The sequence below is a fragment of the Polypterus senegalus genome, chromosome 17 (assembly GCF_016835505.1).
Source record: "Polypterus senegalus isolate Bchr_013 chromosome 17, ASM1683550v1, whole genome shotgun sequence".
Taxonomy (NCBI): Eukaryota; Metazoa; Chordata; class Cladistia; order Polypteriformes; family Polypteridae; genus Polypterus; species Polypterus senegalus.
In genome coordinates this window covers 84653494-84672067 of record NC_053170.1, presented here as the reverse complement: position 1 = coordinate 84672067, position 18574 = coordinate 84653494, and the positions used below count along the sequence as shown (strand labels likewise).

Sequence of the window (18574 nt, the reverse complement as noted above, 5' to 3'; positions counted from 1 at the left end):
TAATTGTAACGTCGTTGTGTTTATTGTTAAACGAAGATTTCAAGTTAATGCTATCAATTTTACGTTAAACAGTTTACTTAGTAATTTAGCTGCGTTTTTTTGCAATATATTGAGGGTTCTTGACACTTTATTATTGTCCGGTAAGTGCCACGTAATACATTTTTCACCTTAAAAGTTAGTTGTGCAGTAAAAATTGATGGCTATTTAAATGGTTATCTGTAAAGGTAAAACTAAAAGCCGGCCCGGCATAGATGTTTAGAATTTTTTAAATCCTCGACAGGATTCTGGTCTATTATGAAATTTAAATCGTGGACAAATTTTTACCCTCAAGAGCCTGAACTGAGGCACTTTGACCCAATGTCTATGCAAATTCATTTTTTCTTACACTGTTTTGTAAGACAATTGCGAAAGTTTGTGTATTTCATTGTTAGGTTTTCTGCATTAAGTGCACTTTTCAGACAATTGCTATTGAATGTTGATGTTACGTAGTTTGATGCTAATCCCGAGTTGTTACGATACTACGTCTTTATTGTTATTATTCATGTTCAATAAAGGCTGGCTGGTTGCGTCGCAAGCAATTAAGGCTCCTTGGTCGGTCTGAGTGCGCATGTACGGTGAGTGTCGAGTGCACCAATGCCGCGAAAAAATAGGCCTTTTTTGCGCTGCGGCATCAAGCCCAATTTCGTGTTAATCCGGCCCTGTGTGTGTATCGTTATTTGGGGTCATTGGAAAGTGTTGGATTGTCTTTTTTAAACATTTATATATGCATTTATAAACAATCAACAATTCTATCACCGAAACAATAATAATATTGATGGTACATGTACAGTATATAGCGCTTTTAACGTCCCCAAGGACGACTGTGACCTTAGGATTGTTAAAATGAGCTAACTTGTACATTTCTGCCTGTATCCAATCAATAAATCCTCATTTTCCCGTCATTTTATTCTCACATTTAAAGCTGGAACTGGCGCAGGCAATACAAATTCAAGTGGGTCGGGTTAATGAAGAGCGGCCGGTTTACCTCACACGAACTTATCCGTATTGAAACTCGACACAGTGACAGTCGCCACTCGTTACACTGACAAATGACTGCAGTGTGCTGCACAACGCCACTTTCAGTGTAGTGTAAACTTTTCTACTGGCAAAATAAAACGGAAGAGCGAAAAAACAATGGATTAATATAATGGCGTACTGTCAAAATTCATAACGAAGCATTGTGATTCTGTCATAAGTATTCGTTGACAACAGATGTATTATATTGGGTGGTCCAGATCTAATTATGCAATTTTCATTACGCTATATCTTATTAAGTTTATTACATAGAAAATCACCCGAAAAATCCCGGACCATCGAGAAGTGTGCGAACTGACGACAAGAAGAATCGTCTTCACGCCGAACTGGAATCGTCCCCGCATAAATCAAAGTCATCCAAACGATCTGGATCTGCATAATTAGATCTGGACCACCCTGTATACGTGATTGGCGTCATTTGAATCACTGAAATCGGCAAATGCAATCAATTCTAAAAATCACGATTGTGGGGATAATAGAATGGGTTCTGCCTGCGGTTATGGTACGGACTGGATTACTACATCATCGATTATCGCAAACCATCCATCGTTTTATTAAACCTGCAAGTGGGGAGCTGCAGGAGCTCGGACCGGAAAGGTGCAAACGACAGGAGCTCAGCCGCGGCCAAAATCAACAGAAGCGAAGTCTTAGTGGCGTGTAGTGTGTGGAAATCCGGCATAATGTGCATCAGTTTGTGTGTTAAAATGATGCAAGTCCATGTATACAAGAACGTATCCATCTAGCTGTCCGGACAGGAAAGGGGAAAGAAGGCACGCGCCTGCCCAAATACCATTCAATTGGTGGGTGCACAAATACGCACTGTGAGTCCAGTCTAGCGTCGGAGGACAAATTAAATATTATCTACCACCTTGATCAGAACAAAAGAAGGCGATATCTTACGAGATTTTAACAAACCGAACATTATTATTATTATTCAGAAAAGTCGGGTTTTCGCGTATCGGGCCTATTCTATGGACGGAGTTTTGGGATGGCCAGGAGATTTGCACCCCTCTATATGCGCGATGTTACTAAAACAGGTCTCAAATAAAGTTTTGGTCACAGCCAATGTAAATATGTTAATCAGTGGCGGATTTACGTATGGGCGATATGGGCAGCATGTGACCGGAGACGGCACATGGTTACCGCACCAAAAACTTTTGGAATGGTAATTACAGCGTAAACCGGCCAATCCATTCGGAATGCCGTTTATGAAAGTTTAAGGGTCGTGCTCTCCCGCAAAGTCCGCGCTCCGGACAACGAGGGGGCACTGAGCTGCGAATAAGTAACCAACTTCAGCCTTGTGAGGGGGAACACTGGTAGTCGAAGTCTAATCTTCCCGCTATGGACATCGAGGGGTGCCGTACCCTCGCCTAGGGCTCCAAATGGGCTTCAGTGGCACTGATGTTAATAATTAACGAATGTACTGCAGACGCAATGGTAGCCTTCCGTGGGTCGCGTCCCGGGTGCACCATGAGTGGCCTTTCTACGGGGGTCTGCAGGGGTTGGCTCCAGGTCACCCTCACGGTCTGCTGACATGCAGGTTTAATGAATTGATGAGGTTAAATCGGCCCTTGTTATGTGTGTATATGTGTTCACTCTGCGACGGCCAGGCACCCAGTCTAGGGATTGTTCCTGCCTGCGACGTTGCCTAACGGGATAGGCTCCATCTGCCACGTGACCGTGCCCTGGTAAATGGGCTTAGAAAATTGATGGATCAAGGAATACTATAATCCGCCCTGCTCTACTCAAATCTCTCTGACGAAATCAAATCTCTCTGAAGAACGTCGTCTGTCTTTAAAACACAGACGCATTCTGTAAAGTTTCATCTACATATTCCTGTATTGTTTGTATCCCGTATTTTCCACTTTTGCATGTCCGACAGACGCTCCTATCGTTTTAGAGATCATCAGTAATCTTAGCGCCTCACGAGTGCTCGACACAGTGCGCGTGCGCAAGACGTATGCCGGCCTGTATAAATAGCGGCGTGGCCGTCTGAGCAAATCACATCACACTTCATTGTGTGACAAAATAACTGAAAAAACAAAAAAGTGATATCTGCCTCTTTGAGGAAGCAAATGAGTAACCGAAAACGCGTCAATCAGTTACAACGCACCCGAGTGTTACTCGATGCGTACATTTTCTAACATGTTAAAAACGAAGAAAGGGCTTATTTTACCACAAGTACAATACCTAGACAAACTGACTAAAATAAGCAACCTTTTCTGTGATTTAAATATGGTTAACGCTATTCGGGCACTTACTTGTAATTCTGTAGTTTTAAATGTGTTGATGTCAGTAGGACTTCACATTGTAACTTTATGTTAATAAGCAATTTACGATACAGGATTTGCGCAGTGGTAGCGCTGCTGCCTCGCAGTTAAGAAGACCCGGGTTCGCTTCCCGGGTCCTCCCTGCGTGGAGTTTGCATGTTCACCCCGTGTCTATGCCGGTTTCCTCCCAAAGTCCAAAGCCATGCAGGTTGGGTGCACTGGCGATTCTAAATTGTCCGTGTGTATGCATGCCCGGGGTTTGTTTCCTGCCTTGTGCCCTATGTTGGCTGAGATTGGCTCCAGCAGACCTCCGTGACCCTGTAGTTAGGATATAGCGGGTTGGGGGACGGATGTAAATAAGTAGCCATACATGCATACGCTATAATTGTAAATGCAGTTATCTTTTGTGGTTTTTCCGGTCCCTCTACACCTAAATGTCAAACTCCACCCCTGGCCTACATTTAAAAGGTGCCAGAGTGGCTCTTCAGAGTGATGCCATTGGGGAACCATTTTTGGTTCCCAACGGACTCAACTACACAAAGATTTCAGAGAGAACTTTGATTTATTTTAACCTGTAACAGGCTTAATGGAATACATAAGCATGACTAGATGGTAACAGACTTGTGAAATACCAACGGGTTTCTGATTTTAAAAGGACTCGCTGTGTACAACAACACAGGTTAAGTTGAGGCTTTCTTGATCTGTTGGTGTCCTGCTAGGTAGCCTGACATACATTAAAGGTTTCAGGTTTCTTCTTCATATTAGGAAGTTTTTCAAAGGATCAACTTCATATGCAAAGAACCCTATACGCAAAATGAAATGGTGCTTTGTGAAGTCGTGGAGCCACAAGATAACAAACCATAATGTGCAATTAAAGAACTGTTAATTAGAAGAGTGTACACGCTTACAAATAAAGGTGCCAGAGTGCTTCTTCTGAGTGATGGGGAAACCAGTTTTGGTTCCCAAAAGAGCCATCCATATTGGAGGGTCCAGAAAGAACCTTTCATTTAGATTCCTAACAGTTAAATAGCCATGAATATATTACTAACAGATTTGTGAAGCATCAATGGATTCCTAAATTAAAAGGATTCTTGTTGCATACAATAATACAGGGTGAGTTTGGGTTTTCTTGGTTTGCTAGTATCGTGCACAGCATTTTTAAGAGTGTAGGCCAAGACAGGACGCTTTCTTGTGGCATGTATACGTGTTTATGTTTTAGGGGATTGAATTTGTGTTAAGGAATTACCTTACTATGTGGCATGTATTTAAAATGGCTGATTTCTGTAGTTTTATGTATGTGTATTGCTTCACATGCTTTTGTGTAGTGTATGTGGGGCGACACCAGTGGTGGGTACCTCTTCTGTCAGCTCTGAGTACTTGTGTGTATTTTGTAAGTTGTGAAGGCAAAGTCAATAATGTATGGAGTTTTATTTAGTTTGTCTGCCACCACATTATGTTTGGTCTGGCATGGAGGACAGTTGTGTCTGGCAGTATAGTTCTGCCTCAGTTAAGTTTATGTGTGGCCTTCTCTGGTACTGTAGAGGGGCTGTGTATGTATGTGCCCGCTAGTTTGAGTTCAGTGCCACTTCTTGATGTTTAAAGTTTGTCATCTGATTGTGTCTGTCATGCTGTCTGTTGGCGTCAGTAGTGAACAGCCTGCCGTGACGCGTTGGCATGTTTTGTGTTCCTGGTGGCAGTGTCTGCATGTACTGTCTGTAGTGTTAGCATCCATAACAGCATACTTACTGTGGCTTCTCATGTTAATAATTTGATCTTGTGTGGCCAGCAGAAACCCTTCTGTCTTGCCACATTATTATTATTATTAGTAGTAGTGATAGTACTAGGAATAGTACTATGTTGCTATTATAATAATAATAGTATTAGTAGTTCTATTACTACTACTACTACTAATAATAATAATAGAAATAATTCTAACAATAATTAGTAGTAGTAGTAGTAATAGTATTACTACGATTATTATTATACTGTAAAGTTGCTGTTATAATAATAACAATAGTACTTACTACTACTACTAATAATTATTACTATTATTATTAATATTAGTAGTAGTAGTAGGAATAGTACTATGCTGCTGTTATAAATACTACTATACTATTACTATTATACAATTTTTAGTAGCTGTAGTAGTAGCAGTATTTCTAATAATAATATTAGTAGTCATAGTAGTAGTATAGTTACTACTATTATTACAACAGCAACATTATAATAATATAGATAGATAGATAGATAGATAGATAGATAGATAGATAGATGCTTTATTAATCCCAAGGGGAAATTCACAATAACAATACAATAACAATTGTATAATAGTAATAATATATTTATAACAGCAACATAGTAATATTTTTACTACTAATAATAATAATTAGTAGTAGTGGTAGTATTTCTAATAATGATAATAATAATAATATTATTATTATTATAAGTAGTAGTAGTAATAGCACTATAATTACTGCTGTTATTACAACAGCAACATTATAATAATAATAGTAATACTATTACTAATAATAACAATTGTATAATAGTAATAATATATTTATAACAGCAACATAGTAATATTCTTACTACAACTACTAATAATAATAATAATAATTAGTAGTAGTGGTAGTATTTCTAATAATAATAATATTATTATTATAAGTAGTAGTAGTAATAGCACTATAATTACTGCTGTTATTACAACAGCAAAATTATAATAATAATAGTAATACTATTACTAATAATAACAATTGTATAATAGTAATAATATATTTATAACAGCAACATAGTAATATTCTTACTACTACTAATAATAATAATAATTAGTAGTAGTGGTAGTATCTCTAATAATAATATTATTATTATAAGTAGTAGTAGTAGTAATAGCACTATAATTACTGCTGTTATTACAACAGCAACATTATAATGATAATAGTAATACTATTACTAATAATAACAATTGTATAATAGTAATAATAAAATGGTATTTATAACAGCAATATAGTAATATTCCAACTACTACTACTAATAATAATAATTATTAATAGTATTTCTAATATTATTGTTATTATTATGTCGCTGTTACAATAATAATAATAATAGTAGTAATACTTCTACTAATAATAATGATAAGAATGATTGCTGTCATTTGGTTTTTATTATTATCGATAGTTCATACTCTGTCTAGATGACGAAGTGATGGATTTCATGAAGAGTCCCAGGTGTCCTTTCAGCTCTCCCTTTTCTCGAAGTGCTGCGTGTCTTTGTGTGTCGGTCGGTGGTTTGTGTCTCTGCAGTAAACATTTTGTGGACCCTTCAACTCGAGAACAGATGAACCGATTTGTATGAAATATTGTGGCCCGCTGCACTCGTTAGTCATAAAAGCCGATTGATTAGGTTTTGGGTGAATCCCAGCTATTCATCTTCAAGCTTTGAAAGTTCAAAGTTTTTAAAAGCCGATACCAACAACAGCCAAACCACTGCTCGGAAGTTCCCAAAGTTTGGCACGCACATTTAGGTCTTTGAAAGAAAGACTTTTGTGAATTATTGAGTTCAATCCAAAACTCCAGCTTTGAGCTTTTAATGTTCATAATTTCCAAACGTAGACGTCATAGCAGCTAAATTCTAATTACAAATAAACATTGGTTACATTGTGTGCCTTTATTGAATTGCCAGATTTTTTTGTTTGCTTGTGGCAGGTACGTACGTTTTTGTTAAAAGTTTCCTAATTGTAGTTTTGACCTCGGCACATGAGGTGTGACAGCTGGACTGCTACATAATGGAAGGCGTGGGTGAAGCACGGCTAGAGGAAGGGGCACAATGGAAAATTCAGGTAGTTAAAGCCAATCGATTCACTACTTTATCAAATATGGGGTGAAAAAAGTCCAAATATTTCAAATTTTGAGTTACATAAATTACGTGAATAAACAATTTCTTATAACAAATTTGCTGTTAGATTAATCCAAAATGTGAAAAATAAACTGAAGTATTCTCTGAAAGTAATGTCAATTTAAGGGTTGTTTGGTTCTTCTTAGCTCCAACCATTTAATTCTGGGAAGGGCTCTTTGTTTTTGAAATCAGTTCTTTGGGCTTTCAAAAGGTTTCTGATGTGTGAATTCCTTAAAGTGTAGTCAGAAGGATACCAACAGAGTAAGAAAACTCTGTTATTGTGTGCAGTAAGAGACCTGTTCAAAAAAAAAAAATGCAGTGATCACATTTCACAAATCTGTCTTCATACATCCATGCTTATTTATGGAGCCTGTTACAGATCTTAATAAATAAAAGTACTTTCTGGGGCTATCATTTTTTTTTTGGGGGGGGGACTAAAACAGTAAAACTCTGAGGAAACACTTTGGCACAGGTATTTATAACAGAGTAGCTCCTGTAAAATGCATATATTGAGAATATACAAACCTGATGTTGATTATTACAGATATGTAACTGTAACTGTACTTGTGCCCCGTCTGGGGTTTCTTCCCATCTTATGTCCACTGTTGCCAGGACAGGCATAACCCTGAACTGGATAAACGGTTTAGAAAATAAAATTATGAATTGTGATGTGGTTTTAACAATATGTGCATTTGGAAATCATTGGTTTACCATTGTATTATGATAAATTCATGTGGAATTCCATCTGGGAGTAATTCTGCGTGTTAAATTACGGGTGGCGCAGTGTGTAGCGCTACCACCTCACGGATTGGAGGTTCCAGAACGGGGCCCTTTGTGTTCACTTCGTGGGTTGCACTCCGGTTTTCCTTTCATCAAGACGGGTCAATATGTTACAGTGTGTTACGGAGTCGCACCCTGTCCAGGGCTCTGTCCTGCCTTACGTCCGGTGCTGCAAAGACCCCGCCGCGACCCTGAACTTGGTTAAGCAATCCTAAACTATTCTTGTGTTGGGACACACCGCCCTACTTTAACTTACTAAGTGAACGCCTCCGCTCGTCGTCAGATCGTCATCGCTGCGAATGATGGCAAATCTAAATTATAGTTCATGTTCAAAAGGACAATGTCGACTTACAACCGTGATATCATAACGGGCTCAGGCCGTATCCGCTGCGGATCGGTCATCTGCGGGTTTCAAACCTGCCAGTTCGCTTGTAAAGCCGTGGGCAGCGGTCAGTTTTCATTTACTAAACGACACCCTTCACGCTTCGTCCGTATATCACAGTATGCTTACCTTCAAGCCTAATAACCAATCCGCATATACAGTGCAGTACGGTATACAGTATTTGAGTTACTTGTTTGACCCAAACGACGCTCCATACAAGTCGTTGCGCTTCCGACTTATGCCACGGAACTGCAACAGCGACCCCGCGTAGTCACCCGTCGGTATTACCGTTACAAGGGTGAAAATTCCATCTTTATCGCAATATGTGAGTGAGGTAGTGCGATTTGAAGGTTCCATATTCAGTCCTTAGAACTTCACGACATATCCACAGGTCTGCTGTCCTTCTCTTTACGGGGTTAATGGTGTGGGACAAACGAGTGAAGCGACAGGGTGCTTATACATATAAACCGCGTTCAGACCCTCGACCTTCTGCAGTGGGCCGTGCCGCCTACAGAATCTCCTACCGCTTATAGCGTTAGTGTTAAAAATATCGCGAGTATTCACCGACTCGAGAGGCACGGACGGGGTTCGAACCCGCGATCTTCGGTTTACGAGACCGACGCCTTACCACTTGGCCACCGCGCCGCCTGAGAAAACCCGTTCTGCTGCTCTTCACTGGAAGGCTAATGGCTTTTAAATTAATTGAGTTGATCTGGAATTCCATTGTTCTTTTGTTTCTTTGTTAAGCAGCTGAGCGATTCTTACACACGTTTTATTGAATAGCGTGCGGCTGTATCCCGCAGAGGCCATAGGACACAACCAACTGCGTAGCTGGCGATGTGAGACTGTCATTCCTACTATCAGGCGCCGGGGAGAGCTCTTGGGCTGGAAATACGTTAGCTTTCAAGTGAGGTCACCGGAGTCGTCTTTTGCCGGGCCCTAACACGGGCCTTCAATGGATCAAAAAATAAATGGATTAGAATTTATGAAGTGTGTAGAAACGTTCAACATTTCCTATCAGATGCTCTAACATTAAGAAAATGAAGAAGAATTTAATTATTTTAAAACACGTTATCAAAACTAGTGTATGCTGCCCAAATTCAGCGAGTTCATAAAGTATTCAATGATTTATTTCATGAACCAAAAGCATTTAATAAACAAGTTGCGTCATATATTTCACATATTCAAATATGTGCTTCAGTGTAATTATTTAAAGTCCAAATATTCATGATTGTAATTGAAATTTGACATTTTCCCCCTGGGTCATGGAAGGCTAGTTCATAGTAAAGGATCAAAAATCAAAAATAGTGTTCATAATTGTAATCACAGATCTTAAAATAGTCTAAAATGATGCTATTAATATTTGTAGAGACCACTGGTACAGAATATGGACAGAGGATTAGGAATTATTATTGCTAGCCACATTACCTAACAAAGATGGTAGTAAAAATAATCATCAAAATATTTGTTATCTCTTGCCAAGCGTGTGCCCTCAGCGTTCCATCTACGCTTTTCCTTGGTATCCTTGTGTGTCTGAATCTCTCTTCACCGGCGTTCCCACTGTTGATGCACATTGCCATGAAGCCTGCTTCTCAAGCTCGGTCATTTCGAGGCGCCTTGCTCGCCTCCTGTCCAGTTTTATACTTCCCATCTCTGAAGGCGACTCTCAGCGTCCCTCCTACACCCTCACTACTCCTCATGTGTTTCACACTTGCACTTCCTGTTTCGATTGCGTCACCAAAGGTTAAACTGACCAATCAGATCGCTCTGAGGATCCTGACACACACTTAAACCTTAGCATTTTATTATACAGTTTTGCACCGCATGACATCCGTTCAGGCAACATCTCGTCACATATATGTCCATGGTCCCAGTAAGGTTAGATTTCTGAAATCCTTATCGGAGAGCCGTATATAGCAGACGTAACCAGAAGTACCAAACGCAACAACTTCCCACATGGAGCACGTGGATCTCATGTGAGATTGCGCAGCCAGTATTGTACTGTACATTCGATCATTATTTTAAAGTGAACTCTCCCTACTTACCTATCCATCCATTATCCAACCCGCTATATCCTAACTACAGGGTCACGGGGGTCTGCTGGAGCCAATCCCAGCCAACATAGGGCCCAAGGCAGGAAACAAACCCTGGGCAGGATGCACACACATGGGACAATTTAGAATTGCCAATGATGTCTTTGATGTCTTTAAAAAGGGGGACCGGAGGGTGTGTTCCAACTATAAAGGGATCACACTCTTCAGCCTCTCTGGAAAAGTCTATTCGGGGGTTCTGGAGAGGAGGGTCCGTCGGATAGTCGAACCTCGGATTCAGGAGGAACAGTGTGGTTTTCGTCCTGGTCGCGGAACAGTGGACCAGCTCTTCACCCTTAGCAGAGTTCTGGAGGGTGCATGGGAGTTTGCCCGACCGGTCTACATGTGTTTTGTGGACTTGGAAAAGGCATTCGACCGTGTCCCTCGGGGAATCCTGTGGGGGTGCTCCGGGAGTATGGGGTACCGGACCCCCTGATAAGAGCTGTTCGGTCTCTGTACAACCGGTGTCAGAGCTTGGTCCGCATTGCCGGCAGTAAGTCGAGCCCGTTTCCAGTGAGAGTTGGACTCCGCCAGGGCTGCCCTTTGTCACCGATTCTGTTCATAACTTTTATGGACAGAATTTCTAGGCGCAGCCAGGGTGTTGAAGGGGTCCGGTTTGGTGGACTCAGGATTGGGTCACTGCTTTTTGCAGATGATGTTGTCCTGTTTGCTCCATCAGGCCGTGATCTTCAGCTCTCTCTGGATCGGTTCGCAGCTGAGTGTGAAGCAGCTGGGATGAGAATCAGCACCTCCAAATCCGAGAGCATGGTCCTCAGCCGGAAAAGGGTGGAGTGCCCTCTCAGGGTTGGGGGAGAGATCCTGCCCCAAGTGGAGGAGTTCAAGTATCTCGGGTCTTGTTCACGAGTGAGGGAAGAATGGAGCGTGAGATCGACAGGCGGATCGGTGCGGCATCCGCAGTGATGCGGGCTCTGCATCGGTCTGTCGTGGTGAAAAAGGAGCTGAGCCGTAAGGCAAAGCTCTCAATTTACCAGTCAATCTACCTTCCTACCCTCACCTATGGTCATGAGCTATGGGTAGTGACCGAAAGAACGAGATCGCGAATACAAGCGGCTGAAATGAGTTTCCTCCGCAGGGTGTCTGGGCTTTCCCTTAAAGATAGGGTGAGAAGCTCAGTCATCCGGGAGGGGCTCAGAGTAGAGCCGCTGCTCCTCCGCATCGAGAGGAGTCAGATGAGGTGGCTCGGGCATCTGATCAGGATGCCTCCTGGACGCCTCCCTGGTGAGCTGTTCCGGGCACGTCCAACCGGGAGGAGGCCCCGGGGAAGACCCAGGACACGCTGGAGGGACTATGTCTCCCGGCTGGCCTGGGAACGCCTTGGGATTCTCCCGGAAGAGCTGGAAGAAGTGGCGGGGAGAGGGAAGTCTGTGCCTCTCTGCTTAAGCTGCTGCCCCGCGACCCGACCTCGGATAAGCGGAAGAGAATGGAGAATGGATGAATGATGTCTTTGGACTGTGGGAGGAAACCCACGCAGACACATGGAGAACAAGCAAACTCCATGCAGGGAGGACCCAGGAAGCGAACCTGGGTCTCCTAACTCCTACCCACTGCGCCACCGTGCCGCCCACTTACCTATAAAAAGTTTATTGTATAACAGTGTATGCTTCGACTCACAAGCAGCAGCACTCAGTCTCACGTATCGCACGTCTCTTGAGTGTGGTAGCGTTATCTCTGTGTGTATTTAATCCAAACGGGTACCTTACAGTATCCCTCACAGCTTTGCTAAGTACTGTATATAATCTGGTGTTCGCACAACGTCCAAATCGCATAATGTGTTGTGGACGTTAGGCGGCACTTACCTGTATAATAGATGATTATCGTGTTCATAAGAATTAGTTAAGAACACTTTGAAATGACTTCAGTACAGGAAAACCCTTACTTTATGATGTGCCGTTTGACGGCTCTTGAGGTCTACTTACAGACATCAAGCTGTTTTGGTCTCTCCCTTATTTTTGTTCCTCAGAGGCATTAGGGTTTAACCTCCCCCAATAATGCCATTACCCCCTGTGATACTAGAGGGCGCTGTCGCTCCTCCAAACCCACAGACAAGACGTCCAGACGCCAGGTAAAAGTACCAGAAATAATTTTAATTTCTTCTTTCTGATATTGTGCCACAGTAGACACCACAAACACCGCAATAAACAAATGAATCAATAATACAATAAATCCTCCTCTCCTCCCAGCAGCTCCGTCACACTACCACCCAACTCCGGCTCAACTCGCTGGGTTTCCCAAAGTCCTTTAAATAGTCCGTGACCCGGAAGTGCTCCTCTCCTTCAGACCACGTGATTCAATAGCACTTCCGGGTCAGATGAAGACTTGTATTTTTTCTTCTTCCTGAAAGTTCTTCTGTTTCTCCATCCTCGTGACTACCGGGAAAATCGAAATCCCAGTGTCTCTTTGCAGCATCTCACGAAGGCACCCACGACACCCAGCATGGCTGTGAAGCCGAACTCCATCTCCCATGATGCCCTGCAGGAATCCGGAGCACCTCTAAGCTGCAGGGAAGTCCCCATCCATCCGTCTGGTTGTGTCGGCTGGGATGAGGTTCCCGGCCGTCCACCACACCCCACATATATGTTAGATGGAAAAGTGGGCAGGGAGGTGGGTCCCCCCTGTGGAGCTTTTATACAGTCAAAGAGTGAGAAGCATGTGAGTATTGTCTTAGACTATTTCTAGGTCAGCGAATTTGAATATGGTGTATTTTTTGATTTTTTATTCAATTACAATCAAGAATATTTTGACTTGAAGCACACGTTTTAATATTTCAAACTAGGTGGCTCCACCCCCTGCTTGCTTTGCTCGCCAACCCCCTACCTGCTCATCATTTTCCGGATCTGCCGCTTGTGACAAATCGTTCTGTGCTTTTGGATCAACACAAATATCAGCTCTGTCTTTGATATCTCCGTCTTTTGAAACTATTATCGCTAACAATTTGTCACATGTTGGTTTATTATATATGTGACCGCGATCTTTTGGATACATATAGAAAGCCAAGTAAACTTCTTTGTCCGTGCTTTGCAGATAAATTTTGTGTAAAGTGCGATTCTTTTAGACGTATGGATTTGTATTCATTATTGGCTGTAGAATTTCTAATACGTCTGCTCGTTTAACTTTTTCGATTCTATGTTGCATCGCTTCTCTGGATCATAAATATAAACCTGACCGAATTGTGGTTTCTTTGAAATTAAACTTGTAGTAGCTTTAATTGTTGCGGGACCACAGATTCTCATAGCGTGTTGTCCCGAATCATGTAAATCTACGTTTTGAGCATTGACTGATGCAAACAGATTATTGTAGATTCGGATATTTTGCCTGTAGTGTTTGTGGATTTCACTTTCACCAAATAACAAATCTTTTATTTCTCGCGGATACGCTTCTTCATTGGGAAGTAACACTACTTTTCCCTGATGGCAACACGAATTAGACAATCTACAAATCTCCGACTTAAACTTTAAAGCCGAACAATATCGACATACTTCTGTCATATCACCCATGTCCATATATTCGATCTCTTTTCGCTATTGTGTTATTTCACGAGTAATCATTTCCGTTTGTTAGCGCAAATGTGATCTTTACTAATACTTTTTTTGAGACTTTCGAATTTTAGTACTTTCATAATGTCAAACCTGCTCTGCATGTGTATCACGCCAAAATTTTTGAACGTTCTACTTTGTCTTCTACTCTTTGTCTTTTCTTCCTCTACTCTTTGTCTTTTATTTCTGCCCCTGCTTGGACCGGTTAGGTTTTCAATTCATCTCTTGGCACAAAGTCTCATCTCGCGGGACGTGAAATTATCTCTCTAAAAATGTCTTGTCTCGTCGATCTGAAAAAGTCTTGCCTCGTCCCAATATTTTTTTTATATAATAGAGAGATATCTAACACAATTAGTCTTGTCTTGTCTACCTTATGAAGTCAATTATTACATTTCTTAAGCATACAGTACCCCAAATTAGGGCGGCCTACACTAACTCTGACTTTTTTCTTTGTTGTTTTTTTGTGGGGGTGTTCTGTCGGGAAGTCAGTGGTGGTTCCTGGCGTAGGCAGTATAGGCAAATGACTGGGGAGGTACAGATGACCCCACACCCTCAGTGCAGTGTGGCCCCATCTCCCCAATCTACATTATCCTAATGGCAGTCATGGCTGTTGCCGGGGTCCTCTCTCACTGTTCTGCACTGCTCGGCCTTCCACTACCTCTGCTGTTTGGTGAATATTCCGAGGCGTGGCTGTCCAGGGTTGCCATTTTTAAACTCACTCACTGTAATGTACAAGTCAGAATGTGCACATGTGCCCCTTATGCACCCAAGCATATTGAATAGCACCCCAGGAAATGAGTACATAGTGCATTGCCTGTCATTTTGCCTGATTTACAATTAAATAGATAAAGCAATATATTTAGTCAAATAAATAAAGAAAAATCCATTAATAGCAAGTTCAGTTGGTTTAGTATTTAATCCAACATGACCTTTCTTGGACGTGGTTGGAAGAATGGGCAACCACTTAGTGACAAAGCCTTACAAAAGCTGAAAAAAACGTTTGATTATGAAAAAGTCAAAGTCCGTCTGCATTATCGTTAGGAGAAATAGAAAGGAAGAAGAGGACAAGAGAGCTAATGATAAAGGCAAATCATGTCACAACACAATCGTAAACATTATAGAAGGTTTTTGGATTAGCGACCCCAGTGCTAAATGAGGATAGCAGTGAGTTAACATTAGGAGTTCTGCATTATGGGCCTATGGGGCACAGCCCACCAGATGTTGTGCAAAAGTACTAAGCCTTCCTCATTCATTTATTATTAAAATGTTTGTAACAAAAGGCTTTGTCTACTTAAGCATTTTTTGTCCAATTTTCTACCTTATGTACAATATAATTACTTATTTAGAAAAATCTTGCTTCATGTAATATGTGGAATTGGTGCTGCAAGCCAGTTTCCTGTTTTGAGGGGTTGGGCCAATTGGCCCTGCAGTGTCCTTTAGAACATTAGAACATTTTTGATGAGAATTCTCAAAGCCACTGAATTTCTCCAAAATACCATCAAGTTGAGGTCTGAAGGTCCCTAAAGTCCTACTGTCTACCACGCTACTTGGTCATTTATGTGTCAAAAAATTTGTAACGTTTGTGCAAATGTTACCGGTAATACATTTAGGCGATGGCGCTTGAATGTCTTTGTCCGTATTAAAATGGTATCCACCTGTTGGTTTTTTTGTTTTTTTTTAATTACGGGTTACACCAAAAAAGATAAAAAATATAAAAATTTCTCTACCTAATTTCCACTGTGGACTGCAGGGGGTGCCCCAGCTCCCCAAACTTGACATAGACAGACGCAGACACAAGTTCTTTCACACACATACTGGCTTTTTAGATCTGCTTTGAGAAACTCTTTCCTTCGTTTTCCACCTTCCCAACGCAAAAATACAGCAATAGAAGCACAAAGCAGCACCCTCGGCAACTCTTTGTCTTCTCCTTCTCTCTGTCTCTGTGTCAGTCTCTCTTTCCACCTCCACTCCTCCAACAGCAAACTTCGTCCCAACTCTGGCTCCCCGAATGAAGACAGCTGGCTTCTTTTATGCTGCACCCAGAAATACTTCTGGTGGCCCATTAGTGTGTTTCGGAAGCACTTCTGGATGAGGTGAAAGCCCATCAAAGTAGGGCTCCGTAGTCCCTGCAATACCCCCTTGGCAGCATCCACAAAACCCAACAGGGCTGTGCTGAACTCCAGCTCCCACGTAGGCCTGCGGGAGTCTGACACCGCTGCAACCCAGGGGGGCTGCCATCTAGCACTCCAGGTTAGGTTGCTCTCCCAGTTCTTCCATTAAGGAGGCATCCCGGGCAGAAAAGGGCCCAGGCCACCCATCACAACACCTTAAAGGAAAAAAAAGAATATCAGCATCAGGAATGCATCAAGCACAAGACATTACTGTGCATCTTGATTTTCACCGACCACTGAGCAATTGTTTTGTCATGGATGACCCTATTCTCGTCTTTATTCTCTTTATCACATTACGCACAACAGAGAGTGTTGATGGAGGAGTATAGAGAAGGCCAGAAGGAGTCTTTGTGGACCTGGAGAAAGTTTATAACAGGGTGACTAGAGAGGAGCTGTGGTATTGTATGAGGAAGTCGGGAGTGGCAGAGAAGTACGTAAGAGTTGTACAGGATATCAATGAGGGAAGTGTGACAGTGGTGAGGTCTGCGGTAGGAGTGACGGAGGTGGGATTACATCAGGAATCGGCTCTGAGCCCTTTCTTATTTGCAATGGCGATGGACAGGTTGACAGACGAGATCAGACAGGAGTCCCCATGGACTATGATGTTTGCTGATGACATTGTGATCTGTAGTGAGAGTAGGGAGCAGGTTGAGGAGATCCTTGAGAGGTGGAGATCTGCTCTGGAGAGGAGAGGAATGAAGGTCAGTAGGAACAAAACAGAATGCATAGGTGTAGATGAGAGGGAGGTCAGTGGAATTATGAGGATGCAGGGAGTAGAGTTGGCGAAGGTAGATGAGTTTAAATACTTGGGATCAACAGTACAGAGTAACGGGGATTGTGGAGGAGAAGTGAAAAAGAGAGTGCAGGCAGGGTGGAATGGGTGGAGAAGAGTGTCAGGAGTGATTTGTGACAGACGGGTATCAGCAAGAGTGTAAGGGAAGGTCTACAGTAGTGAGACCAGCTATGTTATATGGGCTGGAGACGGTGGCACTGACCAAAAAACAGGAGACAGAGCTGGAGGTGGCAGAGTTAAAGATGCCAAGATTTGCGTTCGGCATGACAAGGATGGACAGGATTAAAAATAAGGACATTAGAGGGTCCACTCAGGTGGGACGGTTGGGAGACAAAGTCAGAGAGGCGAGATTGCTTTGGTTTGGATATGTGCAGAGGAGAGATGCTGGGTATATTCGGAAAAGGATGCTAAGGATAGAGCTGTCAGGGAAGAGGAAAAGAGGAAGACCTAAGAGAAGGTTTATGGATGTACTGCGAGAGGACATGCAGGTGATGGGTGTGATAGAACAAGATGCAGAGGACAGAAAGAGATAGAAAAAGATAACACACTGTAGTGACCCCTAACAGGAGCAATTGAAAGAAGAAGAAGATACCCTTTATTACATTAGACCTTAACAGAATGCCTCGAATCCCATACTATAGTCCTCCTATGTTACCTTTTACATCTACTGAATATTTTCTATGACTTCAGGTAAATAGACAAATTACCAGAACAGGTATGAGAAAATGATACACATTTATTTATAGACAGCTTCAATTAAGATTCCAATTATGCCTAAGTATAAGCAAAATAAAAACGTGTGACCATAAGACCATTACAGCCTAAGTAGCATTTCACCTTGCATTCATATGCTGACTACCAGGATGCTCTCGGTTTTATTAGTCTCTGGTTCAGCTTGGTCTTTGATTCAGCATGCCGTCAGCATGGGGCTCAGGCAACATAGCCCTTCTGAATATGGTGGCCATGAGAGATAGTCTTTTCAGGATGAAGAATTGGCAGAGTAAGAGCTTCTTTGTTACCCCCATCTTTATGTCAGTCCGGCTTCCTTGATGTAACCCCCAGACCAATGGGACATCATAGTACAAGGCGACCCCCTGCTTATTTCCAGTTCTATTTCAGCGCAACTCAGCTCACTTCCCTCCCCAGCTAGACTGCCCATTTCATTTCTGCCTCCTGTATTCCCTCAGGCTAGCTGGCCAGTCATTTTCTACTTTGCATGCAAAGGTCTCATATAACTGTGGTGGTCTGGCACCCTGCCCGGGGTTTGTTTCCTGCCTTGCACCCTGTGTTTGCTGGGATTGGCTCCAGCAGACTCCTGTGACCCTCTAGTTAGGATATAGCAGGTTGGATAATGAATGGATGGGTGGGTCTCATATGATGAATGGACTGGCTCAAATGTAAAATAAAAGTATAAAGACAATTTTACAAATGAAGACAATCTGCAAAATTATTTATCATGCTAGATATTACCAATTTTTTTTCTCTCCATTACTAAAATTTTAAAAAGTCATAGTCGCAAGCCAACTGTGGAACACATGGCCTGTTGGTAGTTGTGGACCAACCAGGATGAAA

At 42.1% G+C, this 18574-nt stretch overlaps 1 non-coding gene across 1 annotated transcript; it reads right to left on the bottom strand.

Moving 5' to 3' along the window:
• Nucleotides 1–8967: 8967 nt before the first annotated feature.
• On the bottom strand, nucleotides 8968–9039 carry trnat-cgu. Its single transcript has one exon. It is a non-coding gene; the product is annotated as a tRNA-Thr (tRNA).
• Between the last annotated feature and the right edge of the window lie 9535 nt (nucleotides 9040–18574).